This window comes from Notolepis coatsorum (assembly GCF_963971535.1).
Source record: "Notolepis coatsorum genome assembly, chromosome: 6".
Taxonomy (NCBI): Eukaryota; Metazoa; Chordata; class Actinopteri; order Aulopiformes; family Paralepididae; genus Notolepis; species Notolepis coatsorum.
In genome coordinates, this window is record NC_140170.1 from 8,488,487 (window position 1) to 8,506,614 (window position 18,128).

The window sequence follows — 18,128 nt, forward strand, 5'->3', positions numbered from 1 at the left end:
AGAGGAGGTGGCAGAGGAGGTGGCAGGGAGGTGGCAGAGGAGGTGGAGGGAGGTGGAAGTGGCAGAGGAGGTGGCAGGGAGGTGGCAGAGGAGGTGGCATGGAGGTGGAGGTGGAGGTGGCAGAGGAGGTGGCAGAGGAGGTGGCAGAGGAGGTGGCAGGGAGGTGGCAGAGGAGGTGGAGGTGGAGGTGGAGGTGGCAGAGGAGGTGGCAGGGAGGTGGCAGGGAGGTGGCAGAGGAGGTGGAGGTGGAGGTGGAGGTGGCAGAGGAGGTGGCAGGGAGGTGGCAGAGGAGGTGGCAGGGAGGTGGAGGTGGAGGTGGAGGTGGCAGGGAGGTGGAGGTGGAGGTGGCAGGGAGGTGGAGGTGGCAGGGAGGTGGAGGTGGCAGGGAGGTGGCAGGGAGGTGGAGGTGGAGGTGGCAGGGAGGTGGAGGTGGAGGTGGAGGTGGCAGGGAGGTGGAGGTGGCAGGGAGGTGGCAGGGAGGTGGAGGTGGCACGGAGGTGGCAGGGAGGTGGAGGTGACAGGTAGGTGGAGGTGGAGGTGGCAGGGAGGTGGCAGGGAGGTGGAGGTGGAGGTGGCAGGGAGGTGGAGGTGACAGGGAGGTGGAGGTGGCAGGGAGGTGGAGGTGGCAGGGAGGTGGAGGTGGCAGGGAGGTGGAGGTGGCAGGGAGGTGGAGGTGACAGGGAGGTGGCAGGGAGGTGGAGGTGGCAGGGAGGTGGAGGTGGAGGTGGCAGGGAGGTGGCAGGGAGGTGGAGGTGGAGGTGGAGGTGGAGGTGGCAGGGAGGTGGCAGGGAGGTGGAGGTGGAGGTGGCAGGGAGGTGGAGGTGGCAGGGAGGTGGAGGTGGAGGTGGCAGGGAGGTGGAGGTGGCAGGGAGGTGGCAGGGAGGTGGAGGTGGAGGTGGCAGGGAGGTGGAGGTGGCAGGGAGGTGGCAGGGAGGTGGAGGTGGCAGGGAGGTGGAGGTGGCAGGGAGGTGGAGGTGGAGGTGGCAGGGAGGTGGCAGGGAGGTGGAGGTGGAGGTGGAGGTGGAAGGAGGTGGAGGTGGCAGGGAGGTGGAGGTGGCAGGGAGGTGGAGGTGGAGGTGGCAGGGAGGTGGCAGGGAGGTGGAGGTGGCAGGGAGGTGGCAGGGAGGTGGAGGTGGCAGGGAGGTGGAGGTGGAGGTGGCAGGGAGGTGGCAGGGAGGTGGAGGTGGCAGGGAGGTGGAGGTGGCAGGGAGGTGGAGGTGGCAGGGAGGTGGCAGGGAGGTGGCAGGGAGGTGGAGGTGGCAGGGAGGTGGAGGTGGAGGTGGCAGGGAGGTGGAGGGAGGTGGAGGTGGCAGGGAGGTGGCAGGGAGTTGGAGGTGGCAGGGAGGTGGAGGGAGGTGGAGGTGGCAGAAGAGGTGGAGGTGGAGGTGGCAGGGAGGTGGAGGTGGCAGGGAGGTGGAGGTGGAGGTGGCAGGGAGGTGGAGGTGGCAGGGAGGGATACCTTTATCCCTCTCTCTTTTTCTCTCACCCTCCCATATCTCTCCCTCTCTCCTTTATCCCTCTCTCTTTTTCTCTCACCCTCCCATATCTCTCCCTCTCTCCTTTATCCCTCTCTCTTTTTCTCTCACCCTCCCATATCTCCCCCTCTCTCCTTTATCCCTCTCTCTTTTTCTCTCACCCTCCCATATCTCTCCCTCTCTCCTTTATCCCTCTCTCTTTTTCTCTCACCCTCCCCTATGCAGTACATCTGCATACACACACACGCTTACACACACACACACACACACACACCCACACACACACACACACACACACACACACACACACACACACACACACACACACACACACACACACACACATACTGTACACTTGTGCACATATACACACGTACACACATCTGCATACACATACATACACAGGTACACACACACACACATGGTACATGCACGTGCATACATGCATACACACACACGCTTACACACACACACATACTGTACACTTGTGCACAGATACACACATACACATCTGCATACACATACATACACAGGTACACACACACACACACACACACACACACACACGGTACATGCACGTGCGCGCCCGTACACACAGTGGGAGGATCACGATGAGGGCGTTGTGATGAGGGGGATGAGAGAGCATGATGGGGGATTTGGCAGCGTGGTGAGTGGCAGGCAAAGCCTTCTGGGTAGACTAATGAAGACGGCTGCTGGTTCCACCGGGAGGCTCACCTACTGAGCAGGCGCTCTCCTTAGTCACAATTAGGACCAAACCGTCCGGGTCCTACAGGCCTGTGTTTGCGTGCGTTTGTCCTTGAGAGGGTGAAGTGTGTGTGTGTCTGTGTGTGTGTGTGTGTGTGTGTGTGTGTGTGTGTGTGTGTGTGTGTGTGTGTGTGTGTGTGTGTGTGTGTGTGTGTGTGTGTGTGTGTGTGTGTGTGTGTGTGTGTGTGTGTGTGTGTGTGTGTGTGTGTGTGTGTGTGTGTGTGTGTGTGTGTGTGCGTGCGTGCGTGCGTGCGTGTGTGTGTGTGTGTGTGTGTGCGTGTGCGTGCGTGTGTGTGTGTGTGTGTACATGTCTGCGCATGTGTGTGTGTGTGTCGCACCCGCTTGATGTTAGAATGCAAATTGCCAAGGGGTTTTATATCCCGTCGGTTTGACAGAAAGGTGGATGACGGGGGTCGTGGATAATAAGGGAAGGCGGGGTTAGTCTTAAATTAACGCAGAGTCCTTCCTAAAAACAACAGGGAATAGGAGACCTTGTCTCCCGGTTCCCTGTTGCTCCCCGAGTCCTTAATGAGGGCACGGTACTCAGTACCAGTGTGACGGAGGTACCGCGAGTATATCCACCGTCACGATGGACCTTCAAGTGTTGTGAAGTGACTGTGGCACGTAGCGGTACTGCAAGTTAAACTCACTCCCTCTTAAAGGGGAACTCCAACATTTTGGGAAATTAGCTTATTTAACATCTTCCCTGGACTTAGACAAGAAGATACATACCTTTTTTGTCTCTGTGCGTGCATTTAGCTTTGGGAATAGACGCTCCGTTAGCATAGCTTAGCTTTATCACTGGAAGTGAGGCAGATCCGTAGCCTTACAGTGCCTTACAGTGTATAGTTTGATTGATTGATTGAAACGTTTATTAACAGATTGCAGAATACACTCCAAATACAACTCCAAAACGTTCATGTAAACATGTTGTGACCTGTGTATTCACCACGTGGAGAAATAAAAAATAATTGAATTAGACAATTACGTTTTATAAGCAAATATACTCGGAACTATTTTTTTGACCAACCACTAAGCGCAGCCAGTGATTTCAACGTGACGCCGTGTGTGTTTACATTCTCATTCATTCAAAAGATCCAAACCGATTGAAGTTTATGGATACCATGACTTGAAATCCTCTTACCTTGACGATTAAAAGCCTCCCCAATTTAGAAAACAGTAATCCAATGGCTGGTATTGTTATATACCGGACGCTCTGAGCTAACCGGAGCTAACGCAGATCAGGATGGTAAAGCATAATATAATGACTTCCTTTCTGGGGTTGTTAGTTTAGGTTTGTGTTAACGTTAGATAATGTACAAAATAAACGTTTTCCGCTGCTATAAACGTTGCAACCCCAGAAAGGAAGTCATTATATTATGCTTTGCGATCCTGGTCTGTGTTAGCTCCGGTTAGCTCAGAGCGTCCGGTATATAACAATACCAGCCATTGGATTACTGTTTTCTAAATTGGGGAGGCTTTTAATCGTCAAGGTAAGAGGATTTCAAGTCATGGTATCCATAAACTTCAATCGGTTTGGATCTTTTGAATGAATGAGAATGTAAACACACACGGCGTCACGTTGAAATCACTGGCTGCGCTCATAGAGTAGTGGTTGGTCAAAAAAATAGTTCAGAGTATATTTGCTTATAAAACGTAATTGTCTAATTCAAATAATTTTTCTCCACGTGGTGAATACACAGGTCACAACATGTTTACATGAACGTTTTGGAGTTGTATTTGGAGTGTATTCTGCAATCTGTTAATAAACTTTTCAAGCAATCAATCAAACTATACACTGTAAGGCACTGTAAGGCTACGGATCTGCCTCACTTCCAGTGATGAAGCTAAGCTATGCTAACGGAGCGTCTATTCCCAAAGCTAAATGCACGCACAGAGACAAAAAAGGTATGTATCTTCTTGTCTAACTCCAGGGAAGATGTTAAATAAGCTAATTTCCCAAAATGTTGGAGTTCCCCTTTAAAAGGCATACAGACACATTACCAAGGAGTGAATTCACCTCTTGGTATAGTGGTCTGTGATGCCACCCGGGTTCGAGACTTAACAGCGGTTGAACTGAAACACAACGCAGAGATGGCAATACGAGACCGGCTACACTAGGGTTGGGTACCGTTCATATTTGAATCGATACCGGTACCCAACGGTACCATTTTTCTGTACTTTACTCTCTAAAAATGTCATCTACTGACCTCAGTTGTATAAAAAGGTGTGAAATTATTTATTATCATTATTATTTATTTAGAACAATTAGTTAATTATAGTTCAATTAAATATGTATATATTGGACCGTTGGAGTTCATTCCATGAGCTAGAAGGGCATCAGAGCGAAATGCAGATTTACCCTGTTCTGAGCAAACTGGACCTTAAGGACCAGCCAGTCAATAGAATGAGTTACATAGGTTCCAATATTCCAATAATGATGTGGTTTAAGGAGGTAGCTTACCACTAAGGGTCTTAAAAATTAACAAATACCAGTGTCGTATCTGTCATTAGTGATGAATCTGAGGGCAGAGTGATATACAGAGTCCCAGGGGTTTAAGAGTTGAGGCCGCAGCATGTCTATAAATTACATCGTAGTCCAGGACTGATAAGACACCTGCTTTACAGTGTCTCCTTTGTGGTGCGGTCAGTGATTAAAGGAAGATGTCGTTGAGTGGCCATCCACACTCATTGCACATCCACATGCACGCACTCACTTTAAAAAACACTCACCTTAACAGTCACTTTAGACACTTTAAACACTTTAACACTACACCATATGTATATATTTATTAAAGCAATTTGCTCGGGAGGTAGAGCAGCCGCCTGGCAATCTGGAGGTTCCCGGTTCGATTCCCGCTCCTCCCGTGTCCTTGAGCAAGACACTTAACCCCTAATTGCTCCCGATGAGCAGGTTGGCACCTTGCATGGTCGCCTCTGCCGTCGGTGTGTGAATGTGTGAGTGAATGTTTGAGTGAATGGATAAGAAACCGCTATATAAAAAAGCAGCCATTTACCATTTACCATTTATACCTCTACACTACCTGATAGATTTCAAAGTGCTGTGAAGACAGAACTCGAGCGGGAGTATCTTTCTCACCAGTTAAATAGGGCTTCTGGTGTTGATTACATTTCTTAATAAGCAATAGGATGGTCGATGCCAGTATCGCCAACCTTCACCAACACAGCCCCGGCGTCAGATGCGTCAATACAAAGCTTAAAGGGCTTAAGAAAATCGGGAGCAGCTAACACTGGCTCACATGATAAAACTCCCTTTAATTACTCAAAAGCGAGCTGACATTTACTGAACCAGACAAACGTATTATTATTTATTATAAAAAAAATAATAATAATTACGGTAAATCAGAGGACCAGTCCAGACCAGCAGCAGTATGTTTGACTCATGGAGAGGAGCTCAGAGGACCAGTCCAGACCATGTTTGACTGGAGAGAAGCTCAAAGGACCAGTCCAGACCAGCAACAGTGTGTTTGACTGGAGAGGAGCTCAGAGGACCAGTCCAGACCAGCAGCAGTATGTCTGACTGGAGAGGAGCTCAGAGGACCAGTCCAGACCAGCAGCAGTATGTTTGACTGGAGAGGAGCTCAGAGGACCAGTCCAGACCAGCAGCAGTATGTTTGACTGGAGAGGAGCTCAGAGGACCAGTCCAGACCAGCAGCAGTATGTTTGACTCATGGAGAGGAGCTCAGAGGACCAGTCCAGACCAGCAGCAGTGTGTTTGACTGGAGAGGAGCTCAGAGGACCAGTCCAGACCAGCAGCAGTATGTCTGCGCAGTATCAGTATGTGATGAATGCGCTACATTGATCCGCCCGTCAATGAACAGATAGAAAAGTGATGGAAGGTATTACTGTCCGTTGGTTTATTTTTTTAAATTAGAACCTAATGTGAGCTCGATCTGACAAACAAAATGGATACTAGTCATTGAAGATGAATTAAAAACAGATGTAGACGGACAGACACAGTGGATCAATGTAGCAGCGTGACGTTAAAGATCAAAGTAAGTGTTCTACAGATATTGAGCATAATTTTGTCAAATGTCCGCTGTCACTGGTAACGCCGGTGTTGTCAGAGTTTATTAGTCATGGGAAATTCCACATCACCGCGGCAACCCTAGTGAGCAGACAACACATGCTGTTGTTTTCACAGCATCGTAATGATGCCTCTTCATCCAAGGAGGAACAGACCCCCTGAGCCTGAACTAACAAGGGCCAATATTGCTGGAGCCACTTCAACTGATGGGCCGCCTTCTCAAGATTCAGGAAGAATAATAATACATCCAGCTCATGTTCACTACAATGTGGAACCATCCTCATATTACGAGATGCATCAAAACCTCCTCTGGCTCATAGAACATATGCAGTATGGGTATCACAGCTGATAGATGCTGTCTGCTCTACTAGTCAACTTCACCAGCTGATAGATAGATACTCTACTGCTCTACTCAAATCAGAGAAATCCGAAAACAGGACAATTAAAAACAGAGAAATCCGAAAACAGGAAAATTCATATCCGAAAACAGGAAAAGATAAAACTGATTTCATAGGGCCCTAATTAAGGTGAGTTAATAAATTCACTCTGAAAATCTGCTCCGCTCTGATAAACTGACTCTTTGGTCAGAGCGTCCAGTGTGCACTCAACAACTTGAGTGTGCTCGCTCTGACACTGGTTGTAAATAGTTATGAGTGTTGTATGTGCCTCCCTGTATTGTAAATAGTTCATATGTGTGTTGTCACTACTGTATGTATAATTGTAAATAAGTTAATTGATGTGTTGTAAATAAATATTGTTAATATCTATTTACCAGATTTATGTGCAATCGTTTAATTTCAGCTCAGTGTAGGGAAATGCAGTTAATGCACCGATACTAACAACCGCCTTACTGCACGCGCCTATGACCTACCACCCCCCCCTGAAAAAAATCCTGGCGGAAACACTGGATAGATACTGTCTGCTCTACTAGTCAACTTCACCAGCTGATAGATAGATGCTGTCTGCTCTACTAGTCAACTTCACCAGCTGATATATAGATGCTGTCTGCTCTACTAGTCAACTTCACCAGCTGATAGATAGATGCTGTCTGCTCTACTAGTCAACTTCACCAGCTGATAGATAGATACCATCTTCTCGTACTCGACAACTTAACAAGTATTCATGATAAAAAGAAGTACGTAATAAAAAGATGTATTAAAGGACATATTCCATATTGAAGGTATCTTCTTAATTTCTTAAGAGCTGTCTTTTCTATGCGCAGTCTTTGGGAAAATGTCTTTCTGGGCCAGATGGGACAAAGCTGCTTCCTATAGGGTTTGGCCAGTTTAAATGTTTTAAATGTAAAGTTTTAATGTAGGCCATGACAGATTATAAACAATGATATCCATATAAAACTCCTCCACATCTCATACAATCCAACAGAAAGTCGTTTTCCGTTTAGTTTCTTAGTTGTTTGTTTTCATTCTGTAAATCGGGGGTTTTCTCCTCGAGCACAAAGAGATTAAATTAATGTGTTTCTCAACAGATGTTTTTTTAAACTTTCAAACGGATGCTTCCAAAAATGTAATGCAAGAAGAAGTCTTTATTTGTCATCCAGATTTAACCACACTGTTACCTTAAACTAACCTTAACCCTAACTTTAACCACACGACCAAGGTACCCATGTACATGTCAAAATACTTCCCAAAGGTCAGTGAATACCACGACCACAACACCAGAGGGAGCTCCACAGATCATGTTAAACCCAGATTCGGCTCAAACAAGGGACTAAACACATTTTGAAATTATGCCACATCAATGTGGAACGCCCTACCCAAAGCTGTAAAGGAATGTGAATCACTACCCACTTTCAAAACCACTCTCAAAGAACACCTACGGGAGACTGCAATTCGAAACTGGCCCCTACAAATGTCCTAACCCAGTTGTACAGTAAATTACCAAGTATGGCTTTGTCAGTATTCCAATGTACAGTGTACAGTGTCCCCCACCCACCCCCTACCCATCCCCTACCCAACCCCCCCCCCCCCACCTCAAAGGTACAGCCCCCCTCCCCAACACCCACCGACCCAACCTCCTCCAATGTACAGTTTCTACGTCAAATGTATATACACTCTTTTTATGGACACTTTTTGTATCACAAACAGTACTGTATTTGCAAATCTGGTATGTCATAAATGTATATATGTAGCAGTACTGTCTATCTGTATGTCGTGTGTGTCATATATGTTATGATGAATTGAAAATGGGGGACCCTGATGTAAACAGGACGAAAGTCTTTCTCTGGTCTGCCTCTCCTTAACAATTGTATGTATTGAGCTGTACTGTACTGTACCCATTCTGCAATCTGTTAATAAAGTTTTCAATCAATAAATTCAAAACACTGTTACCTTAAACTAACCATAACCTTAACCACACACATTTTAAATGTGTTATTATATCTCGACAGTAATCGGGGAGGCGCTACAGATCCCTGAACACCAAAACATCCCGCTTTTAAAACAGCTTCTTCCCCACTGCCATACGGACACTGAACTCCCTGTAGCAACCCCCCTACCTCTGCTGTTATGGACATAGACATAAACTGTGATATTGTGGTCTTTGTAATTATGTATCTATGTATTTAAATGCATGTAGTATGTATGTATTGTAAGTGATATGTGATATGTTCTATGTTGGAACAATTCTGTAACTGCACTGAAAACAAATTCCACCAGCCTGGCTGGGTGGTCATTAAAGAATCTAATCTAATCTAATCTAATCTAATCTAATCTAATCTAATCTAATCTAATCTAATCTAATCTAATCTAATCTAATCTAATCTAATCTAATCTAATATAATATAATATAATCTAATCTAATCTAATCTAATCTAGTTCAAGTTCAAGTTCAAGTTCTTTAATAGTTGTCATACAGAAGTACAGAATACTTTCATACAAAATGCTTCTTACTGTTACGCTCCAGAGACTGTGCTAGACAAGATAGTATCAAATAACATAATAACATAATATAGCATGTAATTTAGAAGAAGAAAAATTAGGTCACAGTGTTCGGTATAGACATATGTACAATGTTCTGAGTTACCATATAATATACAATACTATGCAGTGTACTAATGTACAGTACTATCTAGTGCAAAGCAGAAATGGGATGAGGTACAATTTTAGGTACAATTTACAGTAAGGTGTACGAGTTGTAGTGCAATCCTTCATCCATAAATATAAAGTGTGGGGAGTGGGTGCTACAGTGTGTTTGTTTAAAGTGGGTGTGTGCCAGTGGAGGTTTCTCTATGACAACACGTGAAACACAAATTCACTCATAATTCATAATTATTATTAATTTACATATACCTATATATATATAAAAAAAAAAAAAAAAAAAAAACTATATATATATATATTTTTTTAAATTATTATTATTTTTTTTTTATTATAAATGTTTTCCTCTGTAAAAAAAATGCCAGTGAATTATTTTTTCTTCAAAAATGGCCAAAATTGACAGCTCTGAGCAGGCCTGCACTGCAGTATTGCCTGCAGTAATTATTCGTGAAGAAAACTTCACAGGTGTGACCCATTGTTAAATAAATAATAAATAACAGCGAATCAAAATAGGCTATTAACTTCATCTAAGAACGGTCTGTGCAGTTAAACTCTTGCCATTGAATGGAGGATTGATTGATTGACAGCCCTTGACATCCAATACACGGAGGTTGAATATGATTGGCAGCCTTGCAAATCCAATCAGAGATTTCTGCATTGCAAAGTCAAAATGGATCCAGCTGCATGTGAGGAGGATAGGTTTAGCTCGGGCCAATCTCAAGTTTCTCAAGTTTCTTTATTAGTTGTCATACAGAAGTACAGAATACTTTTATACAAAATGTAACATAAAGAAGCATTTTGTATAAAAGTATTCTGTACTTCTGTATGACAACTAATAAAGAAACTTGAGAAACTTGAGATTGGCCCGAGCTAAACCTATCCTCCTCACATGCAGCTGGACCCATTTTGACTATGTGAAAGTTGAGACTATGAGAAAGTTGTTGTTTAGTAGTTAGTAAGCTGTACAGCTATAACAAGTCAGGCTAAATTAAACTTTGCGCCAACATTAGGACCGAAGTATAAACCAGCAACTGAGCAACATGAAGAAGTGGATTTATGCATCTGGGTCAGAAAAAACGTTGTGGATGAAAAAGTAAGTACTGTAGGCTACAGTGCTTGTATGCTAACAGTAGCTAGGCAGCTTAGCCTACATCACAATGATAATCACCAAGCTAACTTACTGTACACACTGTAGGGCTGGGCAATTAATTGAAACAGAATCGTGATATCGATTCATAGACCTATGCAATCTAATTTCTAAGTTATGACTATTTTCTTTTATTAAAAAAAAACGTTTTTTTTATTTTTTATTTATTTATTATTATTTTATCTGGGTTGAACATGATTTGTGGAACTCCCTCTGGTGTTGTGGTCGTGGTATTCACTGACCTTTGGGAAGTATTTCGACATGCACATGGGTATCTTAGTGGTGTAGTGTATCTTGTAGACCAGGCCCATTGCAAGTTGCTGTACTCCGTCGTCTACTCTAAGCCATCCTAGGTTGTCAAAGTGGACAGGGGTGAGGTGGGTTTTAGGAGTAAGGTCAAGCAGTAGTCTGACCAGTTTGTTTTGTGATGTTTGTAATCTTGTTTTTAGTGCCTTTGAGGTGCTTTGGTACCATGAGGTGCAAGCATAGTCGTAGTACCCTTGAATGAGTGCTCCTGTTAGAGTCTTCAAGGTATTCTTGTTTACCAGAGAGGAGATCCGGTACAGGAATCTAGTTTGTTGGTTGACTTAGTTTTATTACATTGGATCCCATTTTGTCACAGGAAAGATTTGCCTCTATAGGATGGAACCCAGGTAGGTAATTTCATCTTTCCTTTTAAGATAAGATAAGATATTCCTTTATTGATCCCCTTGGGGAAATTCAGGCATCATAGCAGCATGGGGGAAGGGGGGGGTACAGGTAGTGAAAACTACACAAGCAGGGTAAACAAATAGGTCAATATAATTTACTATCTAACTAACTGAAATATACATTATTCATTATTCACAGTATCACAGTATCCACATAAGGTGCAGTATGCATAAGGTAGTGTTATTGTCCTACTTGGGTTCCTATTAGTTCTAGGTCGATGTCTGGCAGCAGTCGCTGCCCACTGTTGTGGAGCCTGATGGCCACTGGTATGAAGGACTGTCCGAGGCGGTTAGTTGAGTGTCGGGGGGGTATGAGTCTGTGGCTTCCTTGTCACCTTCACCTAATATGTTTTGATCTGGTCAGGTGCGCTGTCACCTAAAATGTTTTGATCTGATCAGGTGCGCTGTCACCTAATATGATTTCATCTGGTCAGGTGCGCTGTCACCTAATATGTTTTCATCTGGTCAGGTCCGCTGTCACCTAATGTTAATTTGTTTTCATCTGTGTCCACTGACCACTGACACACAGTGGGGGATGTTTTAAAAATATTATTTAATATATAATATAATATAATAATTTGTGCTTCACCTAAAAATTTGGTCAGCAGCCTCCACTGCTCTACAGGCATCTTTGGAATTCATTAATCATAATAAATATGACAATTTGTATGATGAAACATTTTTATCATTACATTTAGTCATGCCTCAAGAGGCATCGTGATGTCCGAAAATAAACACTGCAAATGACAGTGGATAAATAAGAACTAAAGCTAATCGCATGGATATAGCTATAGTGGAATGGACTGTATTAATATTCCATATGTATACCATCTTGTTGTGCTCTCCTGGCCACCTGTTCAGCGCACACTGTGTGTAATGAATGAATAGTATAGGCTTATATTATTCTAATGACTTGTTTCATTATGAGATAGTAGATACTGTATGCACTGCCCTATAGTAGTACGTACAGTACACATCTTAGCATGACATCTTAAGGCCGCCACAGAGTCTGGCGTACTGTGAGCGGACCGGACTCTGTGCGGCATGTCCGCAACCGTTTGAGGTTTCAGTCGAGCGTACCACCGCTTACCAATTTCCTACATTTCTCATGCCAGTTTACTACATTTAATGCAGGTCGATGTCAACCAACAACTCTGTGGCGTTCTTAAGATGTCATGCTAAGATGTGTACTGTACTTTAGTGGAACAACAGTGACTGCTATAGGGCAGCGCAGTATCTGTGATCTAATAAAACAAAGTCATTATAATAATATAAGCCTACTGTTCATTCATTACGCACGTAGACTATACAGTACGCGTGTGTGCGTGCGCTGTGGCCAGGAGCGCGCAACAAGACGGTATCAATCTAATCAAACTTTGATCCCGTCTCAAAGCGCTTCCTTGCTAACTGTTTAATATGGGGCAATGCCGACCATTTTTGGCACACGGCCCTTGCATTATAAGGAGCTGTAGGGGGCGTGTCTGTATGCAAATTAAGTAAACCGGAACGTGCGCTTTCAAGTTTGTGAATGAGTGACTTATCTCATTCTGGGGATTGCAGCAGAGATCATTTGGCAAGTTAAGACCTCTCCACGCGTTGGTCAATCCGGGGGTAATTGTCGTCGACTTTCTCTTATGACCTTCCAAGGAGGTTGTCATAAGAGAAATCTTAAGACAATGTTGGTGAATGAGGACCAGTGTCTCAGGCGGTAGAGCAGTCGTCTGGTAATCGGAAGGTTTCTGGTTCGATTCCGGCTCCTCCTGACCGTGTCGAAGTATCCTTGAGTGTAAGACACTTGACCCTAATTGCTCCCAATGAACACACTGTAAAAAGTAACCAGCATTTCACAACATTTAACAGTATTATCTTACAGTAACATATTGTAATTAAGGCCTCCTGTAATATCCCAACAAATACATGTAAAAAAGACAGTATCTTTTGATTTCACATTATATTATTCTTATTTCACAATAAAATACCGCCATCAAAATCCTCTGTAATATCACATCAGATGTTGTAATCTCACAATAGCATACCAACATATCACATTATATTATTCTTATTTCACAATAAGATACCGCAATCAAAATCCTCTGTAATATCACATCAGATGTTGTAATATCACAGTAGCATATGAATATTTCACATAATTTATTTATTATTTCACAATAAAATATTGCAATCAAAATCCTCTGTAATATCACATCAGATGTTGTAATCTCACAGTAGCATATCAACATATCACATTATATTATTCTTATTTCACAATAAGATATTGCAATTTTATACAAAACAAGACGAAAGTGTTTCTCTGTAATATCACATCAGATGTTGTAATCTCACAATAGCATATCAATGTATCACATTATATTATTCTTATTTCACAATCAAATATTGTAATTTTATACAAAACAAGACGAAAGTCTTTCTCTGTAATATCACATCAGATGTTGTAATCTCACAATAGCATATCAACATATCACATTATATTATTCTTATTTCACAATAAGATACTGCAATCAAAATCCTCTGTAATATCACATCAGATGTTGTAATCTCACAGTAGCATATGAATATTTCACATAATTTATTTATTATTTCACAATAAAATATTGCAATCAAAATCCTCTGTAATATCACATCAGATGTTGTAATCTCACAGTAGCATATCAACATATCACATTTATTCTTATTTCACAATAAGATATTGTAATTTCATACAAAACAAGACGAAAGTGTTTCTCTGTAATATCACATCAGATGTTGTAATCTCACAATAGCATATCAATTTATCACATTATATTATTCTTATTTCACAATAAAATATTGTAATTTTATACAAAACAAGATGAAAGTCTTTCTCTGTAATATCACATCAGATGTTGTAATCTCACAATAGCATATCAATTTATCACATTATATTATTCTTATTTCACAATAAAATATTGTAATTTTATACAAAACAAGATGAAAGTGTTTCTCTGTAATATCACATCAGATGTTGTAATCTCACAATAGCATATCAATTTATCACATTATATTATTCTTATTTCACAATCAAATATTGTAATTTTATAGAAAACAAGACGAAAGTCTTTCTCTGTAATATCACATCAGATGTTGTAATCTCACAATAGCATATCAACATATCACATTATATTATTCTTATTTCACAATAAGATACCGCAATCAAAATCCTCTGTAATATCACATCAGATGTTGTAATCTCACAGTAGCATATGAATATTTCACATAATTTATTTATTATTTCACAATAAAATATTGCAATCAAAATCCTCTGTAATATCACATCAGATGTTGTAATCTCACAGTAGCATATCAACATATCACATTATATTATTCTTATTTCACAATAAGATATTGTAATTTTATACAAAACAAGACGAATGTGTTTCTCTGTAATATCACATCAGATGTTGTAATCTCACAATAGCATATCAATTTATCACATTATATTATTCTTATTTCACAATAAAATATTGTAATTTTATACAAAACAAGATGAAAGTGTTTCTCTGTAATATCACATCAGATGTTGTAATCTCACAATAGCATATCAATTTATCACATTATATTATTCTTATTTCACAGTCAAATATTGTAATTTTATACAAAACAAGACGAAAGTCTTTCTCTGTAATATCACATCAGATGTTGTAATCTCACAATAGCATATCAACATATCACATTATATTATTCTTATTTCACAATAAGATACCGCAATCAAAATCCTCTGTAATATCACATCAGATGTTGTAATCTCACAGTAGCATATGAATATTTCACATAATTTATTTATTATTTCACAATAAAATATTGCAATCAAAATCCTCTGTAATATCACATCAGATGTTGTAATCTCACAGTAGCATATCAACATATCACATTATATTATTCTTATTTCACAATAAGATATTGTAATTTTATACAAAACAAGACGAATGTGTTTCTCTGTAATATCACATCAGATGTTGTAATCTCACAATAGCATATCAATTCATCACATTATATTATTCTTATTTCACAATAAAATATTGTAATTTTATACAAAACAAGATGAAAGTATTTCTCTGTAATATCACATCAGATGTTGTAATCTCACAGTAGCATATCAACATATCACATTATATTATTCTTATTTCACAATAGAATATTGTAATTGTATACAAAACAAGACGAAAGTCTTTCTCTGTAATATCACATCAGATGTTGTAATCTCACAATAGCATATCAACATATCACATTATATTATTCTTATTTCACAATAAGATACCGCAATCAAAATCCTCTGTAATATCACATCAGATGTTGTAATCTCACAGTAGCATACGAATATTTCACATAATTTATTTATTATTTCACAATAAAATATTGCAATCAAAATCCTCTGTAATATCACATCAATTTTTTTTATCTCACAGTAGCATATGAATATTTCACATAATTTATTTATTATTTCACAATAATATATTGTAATTTTATTAAAAAAAACAAGACAAAAGTCTTTCTCTGTCATATCACATCAGATGTTGTAATCTCACAATAGCATATCAACATATCACATTATATTATTCTTATTTCACAATAAGGTGTTATAAGTGGTTGCTAGGGTGTTTCTAGGTGGTTGCTGTTATGGGTGGTTGCTAGGGTGTTTCTAGGTGGTTGCTAGGGTGTTATAAGTGGTTGCTAGGGTGTTTCTATGGTTGTTAGGGTGTTATAAGTGGTTGCTAGGGTGTTTCTAGGTGGTTGCTAGGGTGTTATAGCTGGTTGCTAGGGTGTTTCTAGGTGGTTGCTAGGTTGTTTCTATGGTTGCTAGGGTGTTATAAGTGGTTGCTAGGGTGTTTCTAGGTGGTTGCTAGTGTGTTTCTAGGTGGTTGCTAGGGTGTTATGGGTGGTTGCTAGGGTGTTTCTAGGTGGTTGCTAGGGTGTTATAAGTGGTTGCTAGGGTGTTTCTAGGTGGTTGCTAGGGTGTTTCTAGGTGGTTGCTAGGGTGTTATGGGTGGTTGCTAGGGTGTTTCTAGGTGGTTGCTAGGGTGTTATAAGTGGTTGCTAGGGTGTTTCTATGGTTGCTAGGGTGTTATAAGTGGTTGCTAGGGTGTTTCTAGGTGGTTGCTAGGGTGTTATAGCTGGTTGCTAGGGTGTTTCTAGGTGGTTGCTAGGGTGTTTCTATGGTTGCTAGGGTGTTATAAGTGGTTGCTAGGGTGTTTCTAGGTGGTTGCTAGGGTGTTATAAGTGGTTGCTAGGGTGTTTCTAGGTGGTTGCTAGGGTGTTATATATGGTTGCTAGGTTGTTTCTAGGTGGTTGCTAGGGTGTTATAAGTGGTTGCTAGGGTGTTTCTATGGTTGCTAGGGTGTTATAAGTGGTTGCTAGGGTGTTTCTAGGTGGTTGCTAGGGTGTTATGGGTGGTTGCTAGGGTGTTTCTAGGTGGTTGCTAGGGTGTTATAAGTGGTTGCTAGGGTGTTTCTAGGTGGTTGCTAGGGTGTTTCTAGGTGGTTGCTAGGGTGTTATGCGTGGTTGCTAGGGTGTTTCTAGGTGGTTGCTAGGGTGTTATAAGTGGTTGCTAGGGTGTTTCTAGGTGGTTGCTAGGGTGTTATAAGTGGTTGCTAGGGTGTTTCTAGGTGGTTGCTATGGTGTTATAAGTGGTTGCTAGGGTGTTTCTAGGTGGTTGCTAGGGTGTTATAAGTGGTTGCTAGGGTGTTTCTAGGTGGTTGCTAGGGTGTTATATATGGTTGCTAGGTTGTTTCTAGGTGGTTGCTAGGGTGTTATATGTGGTTGCTAGGGTGTTTCTAGGTGGTTGCTAGGGTGTTATAAGTGGTTGCTAGGGTGTTTCTAGGTGGTTGCTAGGGTGTTATATGTGGTTGCTAGGGTGTTTCTAGGTGGTTGCTAGGGTGTTATAAGTGGTTGCTAGGGTGTTTCTAGGTGGTTGCTAGGGTGTTATATGTGGTTGCTAGGGTGTTTCTAGGTGGTTGCTAGGGTGAAAAGCATGGTGAAGAGGTCGTGACCCGGGTGGGCGGGGTCTGCCATGATCTTCCTCGCCCTCCTCAAGGCCCTGGAGGAATGTAGGGACTTGAGGGAGGGAAGGGGGCAGCCGATCACACTCTCCGCTGATCGTATCACCCGCTGCAGCCTTGTCCCTGACCGTGGCTGCAGGGAACCAGGTGATGATGGAGAGGGTGAGGATGGACTGGATGATGGCAGTGTAGAACTGGACCATCATAGTCCTCTGCAGCCTAAACTTCCCTAACAGGGGAGCCTATATCATTGGGACAGGTCTCTGCTCATCAGCAAGGAAAGGTACTGCTTTGGGGAGAAAGTATATCATCTATCACTACTGCCACCAGGTGTGGGAGGGTGCGGGTAGTATTAGGAGAAGTGTGGGTGTGTGGGGAATTACTGCGAGTCGCCCTGGAGGGCAAGAAGGACCAGCTCACTACCCCTAGGTTAGTAAATCCTATAGGCCCCATCCACCACTCTGCTAAAGCTCCACTCTACTCCTGCACTAAAGTCAGGGATTCAGTTGGACTCAGATCTGCATGCTGCGTTCCCCCTACCTGGTGAACGTTCATAGGGATAATCCACCCTGCTACACAAACATCTCAAAACAAACTGGTCAGACTACATGCTTGACCTTACTCCTAGAACCCACCTCACCCCTGCCCACTTTGACAACCTAGGATGGCTTAGAGACGACAGAGTACATCAACATGCAATGGGCCTGGTACCCAGATTCGGCTCAATCAGGGACTAAACATGTTTCGCAATTATGCCAGATCAATGTGGAACGCCCTACCCAAAGCTGTAAAGGAATGTGAATCACTACCCACTTTCAAAACCACTCTCAAAGAACACCTATACGGGAGACTGCAATTCGAAACTGGCCCCTGTAAATGTCCTAACCCAACCCCC